The 22,140-nt window shown below is 42.0% G+C and overlaps 1 protein-coding gene across 11 annotated transcripts in view; it reads right to left on the bottom strand.

Annotated features, from left to right (window-relative positions):
* LOC103666168 (oocyte-secreted protein 2-like) overlaps positions 1-22,140 on the bottom strand; it is a 130,451-nt gene that overhangs the window by 13,411 nt on the left and 94,900 nt on the right. For 7 of the 11 annotated variants that reach the window (XM_040639153.1, XM_040639155.1, XM_040639154.1 and 4 more), the window contains one exon: positions 11,767-11,864. The gene's annotated coding sequence lies outside the window, so the exon portion shown is untranslated. Of the gene's footprint in view, positions 1-1,867; positions 3,241-9,479; positions 11,223-11,766; positions 11,865-22,140 lie in introns of those variants that run through there. The other 4 variants (XR_005837130.1, XR_005837129.1, XR_005837131.1 and 1 more) reach the window with 4 other exon arrangements.

Here is a 22,140-nt window from a genome sequence, read left to right as displayed (position 1 = left end):
TACAATTTAACAACATTTTATAATGTGTGTTTGCTGCATATTCGAGAATATTCAGTTTGTCTATAAATGCAAGAAAACAAGAAAGTGATCAAAATCCATAAGATATGAGAAAGTAAGAAGTTTGTGAAACATAGTGGGAATTAATAGGATGAGTTAACTAATCAGAGGTTGTATGCTATGGTACGTGCAGACGGCTGGTTTGTACAATCACATCCTGAATGCCCTTGTCAATCACTGTCTTGAGAATGTAGAGATCCTGTCTTCCCTCTATATACCATTAAGCAGAATGTGCAGAAAAACATGTTCAGCATTCAAGGTCAGGGACTCCCGGGGTGGCCAACCCAGAGCGTCTCCCTTGTAAGGAACTGTCCAGATGGCAGGACTTGACCTCCTTGGAATGCTGGCCATGCAAGGAGGGGAAAGCCTACAAGGAGTTTCTAGGCTAAGTTGCTACATAGATCTCAGCAGCAGATGCTTTGTTCAGCCCACTGCTCCTAGAACCTTCTAAGTTCCCCCGATAAACCTTGGTCTCTGTCTCCAGATCTTTTCTTCACCCTCACTGGACCATCACCCACTGTTGGCTTAGAGTCTGCCTGGGGGAGTAGCACAGGCATGACAAGGACCAATAGAATAAACAGAAAATGCAGTGGAACATCAAAGAATGAACCTAACATTCATTAGCTATTAGCAGGCTATTGATCACCAGTGTTAACTTTAAAAATAAAACTGCCAGTTATTTTACCAGCAAAAGATGGGCTTATTCAGAAATAGCAGAGATTGCAATCCAGGATGAGAAAGAATGAAAAACTATTCGCAAGTCTGGAGAACAAAGGAGAGGAACCTCTTTTACAGAGGAAGAGGGGCAGTTGGGAAGGCTGCTATAACCAAGTCCACTGGAATAACCTGGGAGTTCCAAGTATAGTGAGTTTTCACTGGCTGAGTTGTGACTGTCTTATTGGCAGGACTATTGCTGGGGAGGAGAAAGGTCTTTCTGCCCCCCTGCTGGGAAAGTAATGCCTAGTAGGTGAAGTACCCAATGCAAGGTTGCAAGGTCTCTCTCTTCCTGTCCCAACTTCATCTTAGTGAGATTTCCTTGCATGAATTTTCATACCAGGTTATTAAAAGACAAACCCCCAAAGTCAACAGCCATATTAGTATGTTAAAAAAAAAATCATCCCCACTGCTTGAAATTATCACCCTCCAAAATTCCGCTTCTCTTACAATCATGAAGACTATAAATCAACACAAAAAGCATGAGGAGCCCTCCCAACACGTCAGAAATCTTCCTTGCTTCAGATCTCAAACCAAGGTATCACAGGAAAAAGAAGTCAAGGAGGAGAGCCTCTTTCCACTAGCAAAGATCTGATTGTGATACTGCTTTCCTCAAAAAGCTTCGGGCTATCTCATTGCATTTATACGCCTCTCACGCAATCATAAGCCAAACTTCTTTGCACGAAATACACAGCCTCCTGCTCTCTCAGCCCAGCGCAGAGAGAATGATATGGCAGACAGAAGGATCACCTGAGTTGGGAGCTTCAAAATTTTGCCCTTGTTTTAACAATAATGAGCTGTTAGACTTTGTTCACTCTATTCAGGCTCCAATTTCCTAATCCATACAATTAAGTAATTTGGTTAATAGTTTTACCAAGGTCTTTTACACCTAGTGATTGATGAGGCTGGAACTTAAACCAACTCTACGGACACACCAGGAATAATTTCATAAAGTGGCAGAATACAAAACCAACATAACAAAAATCCGTGGCACTAACCATCTGGAAAGGAAATCAAGAAAACAATCTCATTTACAATACCAATTAACAGAACAAAATAGAAATTCTTGGTCATATCCAAGGTAATGAAAACTTACCACTATGTTTTCTTTGAAGAATTTTATATTTTTAGCTCTCACATCTAGGTGTTTGCTACACTTTGAATTAACTTGTATATGGCGAGCAGTAGGATTCCAGCTTCATTCTTATGCATGTAGATACCCAGTTGCCCAGCACAATTTCTCAATAGATTATTCTTTCTCCATTTAGTGATCTTGGCATCCTTGCTGCAAATCAATTGATCATAGATGTAATGGTTTTATTTTTGGATTCTCAATTCTATTCCATTAGTCTATATGTTCATCTTTATGCCAGTAACACAGTTTTGATTACTATACCTTTGTGGTAGGTTTTGAAATTGGGACTGTGAATCATCCAACTTTATCCTTTTTCAGGACCGTTTTGGCCATGTTGGATTTCCATATGAGTTTTAGGATCAGTTTTTCCATTTCTGTTTTTCAAAATGCCACTGAAATCTTGATAGGGATTATATTCAATCTGTAGATCGCTTTGGGGGACTACTGTCATCTTAATAATATAAATATTCCAATCCATGAACACAGGATGTCTCTACATTTATTTGGTCTTTCATTTCTTTCGGCGGTGTTTTGTAGTTTCGAGTTGGTTTCCTTGTCTATTCCTACACCAATATCACACAATCTTGATGATAATCCATTTACAGTTGGTCTTGATATTTGATACTGCAACTCCTTCTACATATACTCTGAGAGGCTCTGACTATATTCGATCAATTGCAAGCCCATATTTTCTTAAAATTTGCACTTCCTGATATTTTTCCATCTTTTATTTTATTTTTACCTTTTAAACAAATTTTTCAGTACAGGATGGTCAACAATATGGCCAATGTTCTACAATAAATCTCTAGAACTCTTTCATCTGCAATTCCCTAATTTTCAAAAGCTGCCTTTCAAGTTTCAATTTAAAAAAGAAAATCTGATTTGGGGGCACCGGGGCAGCTCCATTGCCTAGGTATCTGACTCTTGATCTCAGCTCAGGTCTTAATCATGGGGTTGTGAGTTCAAGCCCTGCGTTGGGCTCCATGCTGCGTGTGGAGTCTACTTTAAAAAAATCTGATTTGATTAGTATTGGAATGAATCTATAATCCACGTCTTTGTTCATGAACATAATACTCATCCTTTTTTAGGTCTTTTTGGTCTAGCAGAAAGTTTGATAATTTTCTCTTTGGAGTCCTTGCATAATTTTTTCAGGTTTATTCATAGGTATTTGATATTTTCATGCTATTGTAATTATATTATTTTTCTTACTGGTGCTGGTATACTAAATTTTAGTTGCTTTTAATATATTAACTGTAATAATTTGTCCGTAGAGTCTTGGTGTTTTCTACATTTGCACCTATTCACCTATAAACAATGGCAGGTTTCTTTTTTTTTTTTTTTTAAGATTTTATTTGTTTATTTGACAGAGACAGCCAGCGAGAGAGGGAACACAAGCAGGGGGAGTGGGAGAGGAAGAAGCAGGCTCATACCGGAGGAGCCTGATGTGGGGCTCGATCCCATAACGCCGGGATCACGCCCTGAGCCGAAGGCAGATGCTTAACCGCTGTGCCACCCAGGCGCCCCAACTTTTTTCTTGATAGCTGTTTTATCTTTCACTCCTTAATGCTGCCATGTACTCTACCCAGAACCTCCAACACAGAGCGGACAAATATGGTCATAGTGGGTACCTTCACCTGATTCTTGATCTCAGAGGAAAAGTTATCACATTTCATTACAAAATGTGATTTAAAAAAAAAAATTTATTTATTTATGTGACAGAGAGACAGCCAGTGAGAGAGGGAACACAGCAGGGGAGTGAGAGAGGAAGAAGCAGGCTCCCAGCGGAGGAGCCCGATGTGGGACTCGATCCCGATCCCGGAACGCCGGGATCACACCCTGAGCCGAAGGCAGACGCTTAATGACTGCACTACCCAGGCGCCCCACAAAATGTGATATTTGATGTAGGATATTTGAGTTAAACGTTATCAAATTAAAGGTCTTAAAATTATTCAAGGTCTTTAATTTGATAAAGTTAATCAAATTTAATCAAATTAAAGTTTCTTTATATCAATATTTTGCTCCTTCATCACCTATGGTTGCTTAATTTTACCAAATATTTTTACCACATCTATTGATATAACTATATCATCCATTAATCTGGTATTGAGGTAGAATACATGGATAATTTTCTCTAATATCAAGTCCAAATTTCATTATTGATGCAAACCCAATTAGCCATCATGTATTATCTTTATTTGTGTATTTCTAGACTTGGTTTTTCTTTTTTTTTGTTAAGAACTTTTATACCTATGTAATATCAGCTAGAGTGATGACCTATTATTTTCTCTTTTTATTATCCTTATCAGATTTTGTTATCAAGATTATTTTACTTTCATAAAATGAGGTGGAAATTATTACCAATTTATTAATTCTCTCAAATAATTTATTTAAGATTGAATTATTTTCTTCTTAAATGTTTAGTAGAAATACATTAGCCTGTATTAGGGTCTTGGTAGACACTGAGCACGTGACCTGTGGCTGTAAAATAGTCTTAGGACCAGAAATCCCAATCGTGTTGTAGATATGAACAGAGGAACCAAGTTACCAGGTTGGGGTGGCTCAGAAATCCTCTGAAGTGAAACAGAAATACATACAGGAGAAGGTGAAATATGCCCAAATTAGGGTCTTCAACCCCAGGAAAATATCTCAAGAGTGCCTCTCTGTCTCCCAGACGTATCACCCTTAGAGCCATTGACTCTACTGGCCTAATGAAGAGCCAGATAGAGAGACCTCCCAGATGATGCATGGGCCTGGTTCCCTGATGGCTCCTCCCAGTTACCTCCTACAAGCATGCACTGGAGAGGGGCTACGTTCCAACCTGAAAGGGACCTCTCCCTTGCCTACTATGGTAAGGAACATGTGGCACAATGGGCAGAGCTTCCTGCAATACGGATGGCTATCAGGGCCACCCTAGCCATTGAGCCATACTACATTTTCACTGACTAAAGGGAGGTGGCTAATGGCCTGGTTGCTTGGTCAGACCAGTAGCAAGGCTCAGACCAGCATACAAAATAAGGCCTCCTGTAGGGATAAGATAGTCGGATAAAAATGGACTCTGCTGCTAATAAGTTTCTGCTACCCATGGGGATGCTCACCAAAAGGCCTCGACATTAACAAAGGGGAACACAATCAACAAGCAGTCTGTGCTCGTCCGCTAAATGCAGAGACTGAATTCTTCTCTGCCTCAGAGCAAGCAGATGGGCAACCAAGTGCCTCCGGGATCCACAAGAGGGTGGCTTATGAAACCTCAGACACCATCTTGGATTGGAACTACATGCATGGGACGGCCACTCTCATGAAAGATGCCAAAGGGACATGGAAAAGCAGTTCTACCTGCCAGACTCCAACCAAAGCTAAAAATACTGTCCAGGGACAAATGCTTCCAGCCAAAAGCCAGGATATTCTTAACAAATAGATCCTGCTGGGCCTCTAGTCCTGTCCAGAGCATTCAGTTGGATCCTGACTACATGGACACTTTCTCCAGGTTTGGCCTAACCATCCACATACATTCCACTGACTTGGGCCACGCTACCCAGGCCCTACAAGGCCACATTTGTTTGCTATTTATGTTCCTCAAGCATATGGCATCTGATAATGGCCCCAAATTTGCCGTCCAAGCTACACAGCAGTGGGCCCACTCTCCATTTCCATCTGACTCCTAAGGCACAGGGATGGTCGAGCATTTTAACTGACAGTGTAAAAACACGCTTAAGTGGGTGATGGGGAAGAGACAAGATAACCCCAGCCCATACTACACATCTCTGGTCTTGATACAGCGATTCCCACAAAGGGCAGTATTCATTTGCACTACATGTTTGAGCAGGCTATTCACTTCCTTCCTTCGATTGTAGACCACTCTTTACAATTATTTACACCTCAGTTTCCAAGGGGGTGCCCACAAAGCACCTCCATCTCTTCTCATCCTTTTCTGAAAACTCAAATCAGTGGCAGATCGCGATCCCTACTAGACAGCAGTGGGCAGGGAGACACTACCCTCCTTCTCCATGCCCCCCCAGTACAGATCATGGGTTTTTGCCTACAAGGACCTCAAAAATAATGGCCATCAGTTGAAGGTCTAAAGTTCAACATTTTCCTTAATGTAGCCCTGCCACTTTGCCTTTGTATCCCCATAATCTGGATATCAATATATTAAATAGAAATTTGTATTAAACCACAAAAGTACCCAAGCCAGAAAATTTTCACTCACTACTCTGGGTGTGGGATCAAGGGCCCTATCCTTGCCTGTGGTGCAGGATAAACTATCTGTCTCAGTCATGGGGAGGAATTCCCTCAACCGACAGGACATGACCTCCTTTGGGCCTGAGAGCACGGCTACAGGGATGAGAGGGGGAAGGGATCCAACCTATCTTCTCTCCCTCCTGCAGGGTAGCCCATGTGACTCTTGCCTTGTTGATGTCACTAGTATGCCAGTCTTGGGAAGTTGCCATTGCCCCGAATTTGACAAACTATTAGCTAAACCACATACTGTTCAGTCCCACAAGTATACATCCAGTTGCCATGCCACTGAATACCACAAACAGACATCTCTCTAACCACGGATGTTTCTGGTACCAAAAGTATCCCAACCTTTTTAATCTGGACCCATCTCCGTAGCTGGAATCTAACAGCCCAGGAGCAAAATGCCTTCTTAAAAGTCAACTCACTCATGTCAAAGATGGGACACCTTGAGAAAGGAATACACTTCAGAACACTTTGAGAAAGGAATGCAGGATCCACTATGAGGGCTGTTGTGGACTATGACCCTGGCTTTTTGCTGTAAATATTAAGTTGATTATATACACTGTAAATATTAAGTTGATTATATACACAAATCACTGTGTGATTTGAACATTGTCCTCCGGGTTTTTTCCAGACTTGTGGGCGAGATCAAGCAGTAGGTATTGCAGTCCAGTATTTCCCCACACAACAGCTTTCTTTGTAGAAAATCTATTTTATTTCTAAAGCTATTTTGTAAGATTTCTCTTTGTTCTTGGTTTTCTGAAATGTCACTAATATAAATATGTCTAACAAAGACCTGGGTTGAAATAATTGAGAGAGAGGACACATACCTCACATGTATCGGAGAGTCCCTGACCTGAGGAAGTATAAGAACTCAAACAGCTGGGGCGCCTGGGTAGCGCAGTCGTTAAGCGTCTGCCTTCGACTCAGGGCGTGATCCCGGCGTTCTGGGATCGAGTCCCACATCGAGTCCCACATCGAGTCCCACATCGAGTCCCACATCGAGTCCCACATCGAGATCCCCCATCGAGTCCCACATCGAGTCCCACATCGGGGTCCTGCTATGAGCCTGCTTCTTCCTCTCCCACTCCCCTGCTGTGTTCCCTCTCTCGATGGCTGTCTCTCTGTCACATAAATAAATAAAATATTTTTTAAAAAAAGAACTCAAACAGCTAAAACAAATTATCCTGAAATTTAGACAAAATAGCTGTTGTTTTTCTTCACTTTCCAGAGAAGGTACATAAAAAGGATTTCTTTACTGAAATAAAAATCATGTTCTTACATTCAAGTATAAGGTTGTTCCCTATTGTGTCAGTAAAGTGCCTCAGTGTTTTACTAGGAAGGCAAGACAAGCAGGAAGGAAAGAGAAATGGGAGCAGGGTGATAGAGCAGGGTAGTATTGGGGGAGCGTATTTACGTACTGCACCCCCCAAGAAGCGGCAACATTTGAGACATATTTAGGGACTTCATCTTCCTCTGGATTTTTCTTATGAGAAAATTCAATCCTCAGCCCACTGGCGATGAGGAAGGGAGCCACTGGACATTCACCTAGATTTTTGTTGGTCTCTTAGCCAGGTCTCTTGCATCACAGAAACTCTATGAAGTGGGAATCTCCTTCCTGAGATTGACGGCTTCTTTGGACTGAATGGTGTCCCCCAGCCCCACCCAAATTCATATGTTGATGCCCTAACCTTCAATGAGATAGCATTTGCTTCAGGAGGCAATTAGGTTTAAATGAGGTCAGAGTGGGATTCTGGTGATGGGAGTAGAGGCCTCATAAGAAAAGGAGCGCCTGGGTGGCTCTGTTGGTTACGTGTCTGCCTTCAGCTCAGGTCACGATTCCAGGATCCTGGGATCAAGTCCCACATCGGGCTCCCTGTTCAGTGGGGAGCCTGCTTCTCCCTCTGCCTGCCACTCTCCCTGCTTGTGCTTGCACTCTCTCTGTCAAATAAATAAAATATTAAAAAAACAGAAAAAGAAAAGACAAGAGAGCGCACCACTGCCCTGACTATCCATCGTCCAATTTCATCTTATTTCGTACCTGCCACTAGCAGCAGTGGTATGGGGATGAGAACTACATTCATTCCATAGTGGTCTGTGATTCCTTGTGACTCTGGACTTATTTTTTTTTTAATTATAATTGTAAGACATTTTCTTTTTAAAATGCCTTTATTACAAATTAAAAATCTATGGAAGCTCCTTTCCCCCCTACCCAAAGAGTTCATTAATACAGACATTTAAAAATATCATTTATGAATTGGTGAAAGAGGATATCCACGGGCACCAGTCCAGCTTCTTTTTTTTTTTTTTTTAAGATTTTATTTATTTATTTGACAGAGAGAGAGACAGCCAGCGAGAGAGGGAACACAAGCAGGGGGAGTGGGAGAGGAAGAAGCAGGCTCACAGCGGAGGAGCCCGATGTGGGGCTCGATCCCAGAACTCCGGGATCACGCCCTGAGCCAAAGGCAGACGCTTAACCGCACCAGTCCAGCTTCTGCTAGGCAGGGCAATCCTTAAACAGTCACCATGCCAAGGTCAGCAAGGTTGCCTCACCATCCAGAATTTATAGGTTAAGTCCCACCCTTAAGAGGGAAAGATAAAATTCATGTGGTCAAAAGGGGGAAAACTATACCTGCAATGAAGGGGGAGGGGAAGGAAGAAAGCACAGTCGTGTTGTCGCACTGATGGGAAACTAGTCATAGCTAAAAAGTCACTGCGGCTCAGCAAGGCAGGAACATGAGGGGAGAAGGCATCAATTTTAAATCCCAGATCCCACTACAATATTTTAATGAGGAAGTATAGCAGACATATGACATTATATATAATTAATAAGTGTTTATAAATTTTACAGAACAATCTCTCAAGTTTTGATTTAAACCGTCCATTGATATGTAGAAAAAAATAAAAGAGCTTTCCCTTCTACAATGCAGAAGCCCAAAGGCCATAGAGACAACTTGAATGACTTAATGAAGAAGCGTTCCCTCTCGTAGGCAATTAGTTCTTGTAGAACAAAAAGCTGATGTGAGAGCATACATTTGAATTACCACCTTCATGGAAATTTCCTGTCCCATCCATATGTAGGTTAGAGTCGAAGATTTTTCTCCGGCTGAACTAAGATCAATAAAATTGATGAAAAAAATGATAAAACAAACCAGCTCTTGAGGTTACAGTCACAAAACCACTGCTTTACCTGAAAGAATAAAGAGAAATGCTCAGGCCAGGTATAACTCCAATCACCATAAAGCTCGTGGCTATGATGGTCCTGAACTCAAACTATGTGACCACATCGGGCACTGTGTGTGACGTCTGCCAGCACTTTACTAAACACTTGCCTTTTTTGATGAGTGTTTGGGGAAACGTGTGTAGTCCTAAGTCAAAACACTTGTCCAAAAGACACTTGTGGATGAGTCCCCACATTTTCCATTTGAGGTGCTGTTGACTTTTCCTGTCCCTCTAGTCCTTGGGCTGTTGCCCCACATTTACTACCATTATTCTTTTTCTCTTTTTGCACAAAGGTGAATACAGACTTTCTAAAAAAGAGAAAAGAGAAATACACAGAGTTCAGGCTGGCATATATACTCTTTGGGGAATGAAAAAGATTGCGATGTAGGGAAAAAAACTAAATTAGATAAATCTAGGTTGTAAAGGACAGAATGCCAAATCAAGTACCTTAGACAAAAATGGAAATTTGTACTTCACAGAAGAAAAACATTCTTAAAGGGAAGATTCAATAAAGCTCATTAGCCCAGAATTTGCTCTTGAGGCCCTAAGGTGATTTCATAGACATGTCAAATACCAGAAACTCTTAGTAAGGGGCTGAGGCTCTGTTCTCTCCAGTCCTGCCAATCACACGTCTACAGAGGATAACTAGAGACATGCCATTTTGAGTCTTTGGCTTATGTCAGAAGGATGAAGTGGCCATGAATGTTCTCCTGCCTCTTATGAAGCCAAGTAAGAGTGTTTTAAACCAGCTCTTCAAATACTGAGGGTGCCTACAGTAGACTGACCTCTTTCTCCCAAACGGCTTTGTGCTTATGCAGAATTAGCACAGGAGAGACGCACAAAGGCAGAAATTAGAAAAGTGGGAAAGGGCAGAAGAGCACTCCACTTGACCATGCTAGGTGGTTTTCCCACAAGTAGTCTTCGAAATATTTATCCACGATACCACCCTAGAATAGTCATCGACTGGAGAAGGAACCCCCCAAAAACAAAGATTCTAGAATGAACAACTAAGATGGAGAATAGAAAGGGCAGGGAGCAGGGCTGAGTGACAGTTGTGTGCAATAGATAAAGGCTCACATAGAATTTTCCATCAGGAATTCTGCAGTTGGGATGATATTCCCCCCTACAGGGTCCACCCAAAGATTCATTCATTCATAATTTTAAATATACTTGGATTTCAGAGCATAGGGCATAATCACCTAGCCTGTTACTAAAAATGGGCCACAATTATACCGTGTAACTCAGATGCACATGCCCCTCACCCTCCTTCATCCCCTGTCGTATCTGAACACAGCATCCCAGTAGGAGAAGCAGGCAGAAAGCATCTGTAGAGCCTACCGAGCCCTCTCTTTCTCCAGATCCTTTGCGCACAGAGTTGGAAGTACAGAAACACTGGATTTCATATAAAAGTTAATTTGCCCGCTGGACTTAATTATGTTTTCACATATGAGAAGGACCAAAGAGGTTTTTAAGGAATGGAGAAAGGAGATTGCTCGTAGCACAACAGAAGGCAATGATCGTGAAATAAATACAGCCATTTAATCCCTGTGTCTCCAAAGAGCTCAGAAAACTCCTCTGTGCCATTCTCTCTCTGCAGAGGGGAATTCTCACAAATAAGAAGAGAGTACGGGCCTCCAGCAAGTCCTGATTTTTATATCACAGTATATCACCAGAGCGACACAGTCCTAGTTTGAAAATTTGGGAGAAACAGTCTGATTTTTAATCTCTTGGGTCATCCCCAACTTTGACGCCATCACCTGCAGAAGAATGGTACGGTTCAGAAAAGGGTCTCACAGCTCCTTTAATAGTGTTGTGACGGGGCAGGTCGGGGATGGCTGGTGCAGGAAAGGAACACCTAAGTGAAAGAAGGGAAATTTACCATTAAAAATCCTCCTGCATATTCTCTTTCGTGACTCTTCTTCAACTCTTACAGAGTCTTGGCTAAAGGGAATAAGCAGCAGACACCACTGAACTGTGTGGCATATCACACTCGGAACCACTTGTTTTCCTGTCAGCTGACTTTGATGAGCAATTGTGAATCACGATCTACTCACATTTATACCAGTGGACCCGTTCATCTGACAATTACCAACATCTCGTGATGTTTGTAGAGGGAACTTCCAACAGAATTGAGAAAACAGGATCTGGAACAAGAAAGCTGACGTCCGGCTCAAAAATACTATCAGCTACCAACTAAGGCTTAACCAAGTGAGCCTAGTCCACTCATTGAGAAAATAATGGACAGAAATGACTGCATTTCTTTTGTTAGACCTACTCACGTGGCTGAACAGAACACTATCGATCAAAGTGGACCCAAAGCTCCACCTCAGCCGTCGGATAGCAGAACACCTGGCAGCCAAGGATCATGTTAGCTAACCTGAATCCCAGGGGTCACTCACCTTCGAATATAGCAGGATATCGGGAGGTAACCAGTCCTATTTAGATTTGCCGGCGCGTAAGTGATTGAACTTTCGATGAGAGTACCCCATGGGCGCCCCTAATGAGATAAAGAGTATAAAACGCGTTATTTTGACTATGTCTGAGGGCTACAAACAGTTGAGGAATCCAAAAATATAGGAATCACCATTTTTACATTAATATATAGGGTAGATGTAAGTAGGATATGCAAAGCAGAACACCAGAGCTACGTGACGAAATGCCTGTTTTTAGAGAAGACCCCATGAATAGCTCCTGACACTCTATTGACTTGGCAGCTGAGTCTGAACAGACGATTTTGAGTCACCGCACCTGTTTACAAGTAAGGGTCTGATTGAGGCAGACCTGGATGGTAGGACAATCTATGCAAGTTACTCTGCATGTGAACTTTAAATATTTGGCACCTTCAGAGCAGGGGACAGCATCGAACAGGAGACAACATCAAACAGGAGTCGGCAACCTTTCTCTGGAATGGGCTAAAGAATAAATATTTGAATCTTCGAAAACCATGGTGTCTGTTATATCGACTCTCATTCTGCCGCTGGAGCAGGAAAGCAGTCAGAGGCAGTACCCAAAGGAATGTGCTTATTCTATTAACACCATTTACAAGCACAGGGAAGATGGCTGGGGATTTGGCCCTAAGGCCATAGGTGCTGAGCCAACAAGCAGCTATTATTTTAAAACAAGATATGTAGTATGTTCACCATAAAAGCAGTACACACAAATATTTCTAAAGAAAAACAATTAACCTAAGACCTTTGTCCATTTGTGTATCTCCAGAGTACTGGATTCCATGGAAAGTGCAAGCCAACAGACATGCATCTAATTATAAGCTATGATTAAATGCATTTAAAGTCTAGAATTATGAAATATAAAGTGGTATCCAAAATGAGAGTACCCAACTTGTCCATGCAGTGAGGTAGAGTCCATATTTCATATAACTCATCTTTAAGTGTACCGTTTCACGGCTTAGAACTCTGGTATTCAAGAGTACATTGTAGTACTCAGTACTCAGACTGTCAAGGCTCAAATACGGTCTTAAACACTGATTCCTTGTGGGCCAGGAAGGAATAAACAAACCTAAGCTTTTTGATCTGTAAAATGAGCCTGGTAAGGGATATCTGGGTGGCGTAGTCAGTTAGGCATCCAACTCTTGGTTTGGGCTCAGGTCGTGATCTCAGGGTTGTGAGATCGAGTCCCGAGTCAGGCTCTGAGCTCAGCTCGGAGTCTGACTGGAACTCACTCTCTCCCTCTTCCTCCACCCCTCCCCGCTGCTTACTCGCTCTCACACGCTCTCTCTCAAATAAAATAAGTCTTTAAAAAAAAAATGAACCTGGTAAGAATCTGTAGGGTTGAGCATTGTACAGAAACATATTACATATTAAAGACATTCAATTTGATCTGCATTTTGCAAAAATAGGAATATACTAGCCCATGTTCCTGAGGCCCAGGGTAATTAAACATTAGGAATAGCTTGATAAAAGAATTCCATCACATAATCAAGTATCAGTTTCTTTCCTTCCTGCTTCCCCTTCCCCCAAAATCTCATATCTTTTCCTTTCTCTAGGTTGGTCCTCCCCCCCACCCCTGGTAGATTCTTCTTCCAGGGCTGGCAAATTGAAACCTCAGCACCTCTTTCCTTACCGATGACTTGCTTATAGTTCCAGTGAAGAAGACTGGACCTCTTCCCTAGAAAAACCTGCAAATGTCCTCGTAAGGTTCCATTCGACCTGGTGGTATTCCCTGAACTGACAATCGACATAGTCTTTTTGTTTCTTTCACAGATGTTGACTGTACGTAACCATTACTTGTTCGTGCTTACCATATGCTGGGAATGGTTTTAGGTACTGCGGATACATTAGTATTCACAGGTGCGGGTCACACAGCCGGATCCAGGGGTAGAATCAGTTTACCTAAATCATATGTGCTACAAGTGGGGGCGGTGTTGGACCCAACAGGAAAACCAGGCTGCCATTACCAAACACAGCAAAAGCTAACTTCAAGCCAAAGCAGCAGGTGTGCGAGACCTCAGAGCTTCGCCCGGACTCCCCCTTTCAGACCCAGCTGCTCCACTCACTGTGAGACACTGGGAGAGCTCCTTGTGTGCCCTCTGCCTCAGTGTCTTCATCTCTAGCAAACAGGGCTGCTGTGAAGGTGAAATAAATCACCTGACACTAAGTTAGGTCAATTTAGTAAATAAATATAGCCTGTACTAGGGATTGAGCGGCTCTAAAGAACTCAAGTGTCTAATATTCACCAGCACAACAGGCACACAATAGACTAAATAAGTGTTATTCCTCTCCTACTGGTTTCCTACCAGCCTCTCTCTCATCAGGATCCATTTTATTCAGGATTGTTCACAGAATTTAAGTTTTCTGGCTTCAGAAAAGATCGAATCCCCCTTTAGTTATACAGCAGCTCCGTAACCTATTTTAGTTGAAATGGCTGAACGACAAAAACAGAAGGGTGGGGGACTTGTCAGTCTGTTTCAAGATAAAATGTTGTCCTCAAGTTAGATTTCATCACAGGCAAGAGAGATGTATTGGTAGAATTTTGTTTAAATGCACGGTGTGTTCACTATAGCGTTATTCACCTTAGCCAACGTATGGAAACAACCTAAGTGCCCCTGGACAGGTGAATGGAGAAAACAAGTGTGGTACATACGTACAGTGGAACGCTATTCAGCCACAGGAAAAGAAAGCACACTATTTGCAACGTGGGTGGCCCTTAAAGGCATTATGCCACGTGAAATAAACCAGCAAAAGGCAAATACTGTATGATCTCACTTATATGTGGAATCTAAAAAAGCCAAACAGCCAAACTCCTAGAGAAAGAGAACAGAATCGCGGTTGCCAGGGGCTGGGGACTGGGAAAATTCAGAAGGCACTGATCGAAGGGTCCAAATGGTACAAACTGCGAAGCAGAAGATGAATCCATTCTGAGGCTCTAACATACAGCGTGGTGACGACAGTTCACAATACTGTTACATACCGAAAGTTGCTGAGAACATAAATCTTAAATATTCGCACCACGAAAAAAAAAAAAGAAATGGTAATTTTGGAAGTTGATGGAGGTGTTAACCAACTCTACCATGGTAATCATTTCACAATATATACACATACCGGATCCTCACAGTGGACACCTTAAACTCACACAATGTTATATGTCAAGGATAGCTCGATAAAGCTGGGGGAGAGAAAGAGTGCATGGTGTTTAAAGTCCCACATCTTACCTGCTATCTTTTACTGTGGAATAATCACAAAACATAAGATAGAGAGTAGTCAATATTACATGAGATATAAAATCAATTTACAATTAATTTTAATAGCACAGTCACAAAGAACGTATTGTTCATTGAAACAATAACTGCTCTTACTTCAACTCTGATTCCACAAGAAGAGAGAGGGTAAAGGAACTCAAAGAAATCCAACATCCCTCCAGTTACAGGATAGCCAGTTCCCAAACAGATTTCATAATGCTGGGGTTTCTCATAATACAGATAAAGCTTTTGTTTAATTCTGACCTGAAGCCAGCGCTGGTTACAGATTACAGACACTGATGAAAGAAAAAGAATGGAAAATATTAGATCCCGTATCTGTCCCCAAATAACAGCCTAGAAAACTTTTAACTTCATAGTCAACCTGAATCTCAGCTCGAGAGGGAAAATGGCCTGATTCTATTCCTGTGTGTTCCATTGTGAGATCTTGGATACATTACTTAAAGTCTATGTGGCTCAAATGCTTCATCTGAATGTGAAGGATATCCTAAGAGCTACTTCCTGGGCGATTATAAACCAACTATCAATATCTTAGGGGCTCCTTGGAGATAATACAAATTTCATCTATAATTGAATATCAAATACACTTTTGAAATATTTCCAAGCATTACTGATACAGGTCTAAAACAGGGATGGATATGTTTCAATACTTGGTTGTACAGACCTAGAAAAATTCATCAGCTGCTTTCATTTTGAAAATGCTTGAGCCAGTTAATCCAAATACTTTCACTGGAATAAACAAAAGCATACTGCACTCCACAGTAAGTTTTCTTTATGGATTGCTAACTTTGTCATTTGGGGAGGTGTCTATTTTCCATTATATCTGCATGAAGTCAATTTTATTATTAATCCACACTTATGGATGAATAAACTTAAGCTCTGATATCTGTTAAATGGCAGAGCAGGACCGAAAGGTATGCAGAATCCGTTCAGAGCAACCTCCTCTCTAGACACCTGGCAGCCCCTCCTGCTTTGTCCCGACTCCAAAGGAAAAATGCAACCCCGCAAAGTCAACAGTGTGTAAGAAAGCATACCCAGTCAACTGTTGAAGGGCATCTCGGCTCCTTTCAGGATTTAGCTATTACTCAGGATTAAGATGTGGTCCATATATGCAATGGAATATTACTCAGCTATCAAAAAGAACGGTTTCTCAACATTTGCTGCAACATGGATGGCACTGGAGTGAAATAAGTCAAGCAGAGAAAGACAATTATCATATGGTTTCTCTCATCTATGGAACATAAGAACTAGGAAGATCGGTAGGAGAAGAAAGGGATAAAGAAAGGGGGGGTAATCAGAAGGGGGAATGAAGCATGAGAGACTATGGACTCTGAGAAACAAACTGAGGGCTTCAGAGGGGAGGGCTTCAGAATGGGATAGGCTGGTGATGGGTAGTAAGGAGGGCACGTATTGCATGGTGCACTGGGTGTTATTCGCAACTAATGAATCATCGAACTTTACATCAAAAACCAGGGATGTACTATATGGTGACTAACATACTATAATTAAAAAAATATTATTATAAGAAAAAAGAAAGAACTATAGTTTTCAAAAAAAGAAAAGAAAGAAAGCGTACCCACTACTTGAAACGCCACCCTCCAGAATTCCCTGTTCCTTACCATCCTCAAAACCACGAATCAACACAAAACACATGAGAAGCCCTCCAAACAAGCCAACAACCCTCATCATTGCAGATCTCAACCCAAGATGCCAGAGGAAACAGGAGACTGAGTGATGTGGTCTCCACAGGTGTTTATAAGCCTCTTGTCTCCTCAGCTGCAGGTGCTGATCCCTCATTCTGGAAGCAATGCCAAAACCCTCAGCATGATTGGCTTTTCTGCCCCAAGGCTGAAATTACTATATTACTATAATCATGACAATTCAGAAAAGCAAGAGGAAATGTATAAAGTGGCTTGAGACTGTATTCACCCAAATGGTGTCTTCCCCAAGCATAAGGAGGTGTCTGAAACTGTCGTGTATAGGATATATGTCTATTGGGCTGTGAAAGCAGGACTTGGCTAGATGATTTGAGGATCTTCAAGTGGGTGAGATGGAAGAATGATTTATAAATTGATTGATAATATTGTGTATCATAAACACTTTGGGGTCTGATAAAAAGCACCCAGTCCCTGGCCACAAGGCCAACAATTCTGATCCAGGGGGCTGGGTTGAGACCTAGTTATCTGGTCTCTCTAACCAGCTCCAGGAGATTCTGATTCAGAGGGAAAAAATTCACAGAACTGTGGGGTAAGCTTTTGAAAAATACTGCACTCCAATTTAGTTATGCTTTTCCAAAAAGTATCTTGTCATGAATGTGTACATCTCCTTTGAACTCAAACCAAAAAAATGTTTCCAAGAGCATTTTTTCCCAGTAAAGACTGGCAATGTAAAATCTCGAGAAAAAGGGACTATGGAAGAAAGTAAAGTTTGAACTGGGTCCCTGCTTTGGCAAAAACCAACCTTACAAAACACACCATCCGCAAAGCAAGAGTTTAATAAATTACCTTCAGAAATCATGTCATATAGATTGCCCCAGCTTTCAAGTGTAGGATAATTTTTGGTGATTATCATAAAATAGGTATAGGAAATCTCCAGGATTATACATTGATGTAGCAAAAATCAAACAAAAATATACATCTGTGATCATCACAAACTTCAAGGGAAAGTTTTTCCCACTAAATATATATTTTATTATGTATTTTTAATCAACAATTTCTTATTTTAAGATATCTATTCTTTAATGTATAAGTGGAAATTAGTTTGCAATAGATTTACATTTACAAGAACAATATCAATGCATTTTATTACTTTTCAGAATAATATTTTTCAGTTTTCTTAATTATTCAAAAAGTGAACATATTGTAATTTTAGCTCAGGTTTATCAAGATAAAATTGACATATAACATTGTGTAAGTTTAAGGTGTACAACTTGTGGGTTTGATACACTTATATACTGCAAAATGATCACCACCGTAGGGTTAGTTAATATTTCCATCAACTCACAAAATCACCATTTTTGTGTGTGTGGGGAGAATATTTAAGATTTACTCTCTCAGTAACTTTCAAATACATAATACAGTATTGCTAGCTAGAGTCGCCATCTGTACATTAGATGCCCAGAACGTATTCACCTTACAACTGGAGGTTTGTACCCTTTACCCGGCACCTCCCCATTTCCCCCATCCCTCAGCCCCTGCCAACCACCATTCTACCAACTGTTTCTATGAGTTCTGATTTTTTAGATTCTACATCTAAATGAAATCATACAGTATTTGTCTTTTTCTATCTGACTTATTTCACTTGACATAACGCCTCCACAGTCCATCCGTGTTGTCACAAATGGCAGAATTTCCTTCTTTTTTAGGGCTGAATAGTATTCACTGTGTGCGTGTGTGTGCACACACGTGCATGCATATAGAAACCACATTTTCTTTATCCATTTATCCATTGATGGGCACTTAGGTTGTTTCCATATCTTGACTACTGTGAATAATGCCGAATGTGGGAGTACAGATACCTCTTAAAGGTCCTGATTTCATTTCCTCTGGATATAAACCCAGAAGTGGGATTGCTGGATCTCTGGTTGCTCTAGCTCTAACTTTTCGAGGAACCTCCATAGTTTTCCATAGTGACTGTACCAACGTACATTCCCGCCAACAGCGCGTGAGGTCTCCCCTTTTCCGCATCCTCATCAACACTTGCTATCTCTTGTCTTCTTTGATGGCCATCCTAACAGGTATGAGGTGATACTTCATTGCGGTTTTGATGTGCATTTTCCTGATGATGAGTGATGTTGAGCATCTTTTCATGTACTTGTTGGACAATTATATGTCTTCTTCGGATAAATGTCTCTTCGGTTCCTCTGCCCATTTTTTAAATCAGATTGTTCGTTCTTTTGCTATTAAGTTGTATGTATTCTTTACATATTTTAGATATTGACTCCTTATCAGACACTTATTTTGCAAATATTTCTACCACTCCATAGGTCACCTTTTTCATTTTGTTGCTCGTTTCTTGTGCAGAAGCTTTTTAGTTTGCTATAGTCCCACTTGTTGATTGAACAAGTGAAAGCTTAATTCTATAGTTCAAGATCTCACTGAAGAATCCAGGGAAGCTGCAACTATACCTAAAATACTGTTAGAACTAATAAAAGAATTGATTATGGGGGCGTCTGGGTGGCTCAGTTGGTTAAGCGTCTGCCTTTGGCTCAGGTCATGATCTCAGGGTCCTGGGATCGAGCCCCAGTTCAGGCTCCCTGCTCAGGGGGAAGCTTGCTTCTCCCTCTCCCTCTACCCCTTCCCCGCTCATGCTCTCTCTTGCTCTCTCTCTCTCTCAAATAAATAAATGAAATCTTTAGAAAAAAGAATAAAGTAAATCTATATACATGCAGCATATATATACACACTATGATATATACCTGTATCTATACATGGTGTGTATATGTCCATAGCTATATATAGTAGGTATATATTTACCTATTGTATACACACACACACTCACACAGAGCTTCTTACAGACCACAGGAATTTTGAAAATCTTCTGATTAAACAGACTCTGCAGGAGATAGACATGGCTCACCCATGAGTGCCCATTGGTGCTTGTACACCACAGCGTCTCTCTGGAAATATGTAAAACCTGGTTTGACCATAGGTTAGACTGACCACTAAGGAGAACTGTAAATCACAACAGAATGGGAATCCATCAAGGTTGATTTTTTTTTTACAGTACGTAGTAGTCGTCAAGGTTGGACCTCCTGGCCCTGTTGACTTCTCCTTCCCAGGCTGATAAATCAGGCAAGCCCTGCAGTTACTGGGGCAGCCCCTATTAGCACCCAAATAAATTTTAAAAAGGAAAGACAAAACAGAAGAAAGAAAGAGAAAAAGAGGGAAGAAAAAAAAAACCCATACCATAAACTGGGAAGGTAGGGGCATGGCTCCAACAGTGGGTAATGAAATGCACCCTCAGGTCAGAGCTTTGTGGCATCCCTAGATCATCCCACGCAAGTACCAGAAATCGGCCTGCAGATGCCATCTATTGGAGCACTTCAAAGGTCCTAGAAAAGTCAGTTCTCTGGGCACTGCATAGTGCTTTGTTGTACGCACTTTTTTATTGAGATTTTGTTTATTTATTTGACAGAGAGAGAGAGAGCACAAGCAGGGGGAGCAGCAGGCAGAGGGAGAGGGAGAAGCAGGCTCCCTGCTGACCAGGGAGCCCCATATGGGGCTCGATCCCAGGACTCTGAGATCATGACCTGTGCCAAAGGCAGACACTTAACCGACTGAGCCAGGCACCCCTGTTGTGCACACTTTACATGACACTATGGTTTTCCATACCCAAGTGATCAAGAGAGGGTCAGATTCAGGAGCTGGGGCTGACACTGTGTTGTTAAAGGCCTTCTCCCTATTCTCTGAACTGGGTTAATTGATCACATCTGAGTGTGGCATTGGGTATAAAACCACTTTAGGCTCCCCAGCTCCTCTCAACTTCTTGTTGTCCAAGGAGCCCTGAGCCTGGCATCCAGCATAATGAAAGCCTGTGTGGATTTATGGCTGCTCTTACTTGTTTCCTTGATGTGGACGTGTTCTGGGCAAGGGCCAGGTATCAGAGGTGACCCTGAGGGATGATGCCTTGAAGGGGGAGTTTCTCATCAACATGAACCATGGGGCTTCTGGTGGCTTGGACTTGATTGCCCCCCTCAGTAACTCTTCTAGCTCCATGCTTTTTCTTCCCCTGGGGTCCAGCCGATACTGCTGAATGAGAAGGAGTATTGCACTCAAGGTGTTGTTTTCTCTGCCAATTCTTAGAATTAGCCTCTCCTCTTCTCTCCACTTCTTCCATGGGTCCACGACTGGAAATTCCCACCAAGCCATCCTTGGACCCCCTTCTCTTTTACGTGACTTTTTCTTCCCATTTGCCAGCACCTCCTCTGCTCTTTGACTTTGCACCTGAATTCTTTAAACAGACATTAACTGGCCTCCCTTGTCTAGCTGTCTCTCTTCCCCTCTAGAACATCCCTGCACAAGATGTGAGGCAAGGGCACATTTCTTAAGATGAGACTTCTGACCAAACCCCTCCTTAAAAACTCTAGTGCTTCTCTGCAGCCACGTAGAGAAAGCACAGACTGGCCTTCAGCATGCCAGAAAGACTGACCTCAGGCTACCCTCACATCCCATGTGTCTGTTTGATCCCCAAACAGGGACTTCCAGACTGCTTGCTTCCCCACTAGCATCGCATGGCCTCACTCTGGCACCTGGAGAGAATCTGGTACAGAAGGCTTTAGAACACATTCAGGGCCATGTGGATCACAGACACTTGGTCATATCAAAGGAAGCAGGTGTTAACTGAAAAATCTTACAGATCCATAAATTGTCCTAAATGCTTAGAAGGAAAAGTTGGGTGGATTATGAATGTATGTCATAGGCAGAATTGATATGGTTCTAGGGGGACAGGAGAACCTTCTTGAAGAACTCCTATGGAAAGTAGGACCTTGGGGATGACATGTCTTCACTTAGGGTAGGGTTGGGGTGTTGGGGAACAGGGAACAACTCTCTGCTTTTTGCCTTACGTTAAAAAAAAATGTTGTGCAAAATACCTCTATTTCAGAAGTGGTGCTCTGTGTCTCGACTGCTGAAATGTGACCCATGGGAATGGAATGCAGAGAAGTTGAAAACAGTGATTTGAGTAGACAAGGGAGGGTAGAAAGGGCAGTGAGGGATTTTGAGATGAAGGGGGATCTTAAGCAAGAAGACCATCCCCTCTGCCCAGGGCATTCTCTAAAAACAAGCCTTCTGCAGACTTGGGGCGATGTGGGGTCCCAACGGTTATTAGGGAGCTGATGGAGAATGTCCAGGTTGTGGGAAAGTTAGGGGTGGAAGATTTGTGATGGAAACATCGGTACTCAGAAGTGAGGCAGGTAGAAAAAGAAATCAAACAGGCCATTCCCCCCTTTTGTGCAGACACCCCACAAAGCGCAGCACTGGCTCTGCCCCCACCCCTTCTGGCCCTATAACCTGAAAAACAGGGCCTGGCTTATTTCAGGGCAAGTGCTAGATGAAGCAGG

The sequence above is a fragment of the Ursus maritimus genome, unplaced genomic scaffold (genome assembly GCF_017311325.1).
Source record: "Ursus maritimus isolate PB19 unplaced genomic scaffold, ASM1731132v1 scaffold_23, whole genome shotgun sequence".
Taxonomy (NCBI): domain Eukaryota; kingdom Metazoa; phylum Chordata; class Mammalia; order Carnivora; family Ursidae; genus Ursus; species Ursus maritimus.
The sequence above is the reverse complement of the archived record's forward strand: the minus strand, read 5'-3'. Positions and strand labels throughout refer to the sequence as shown.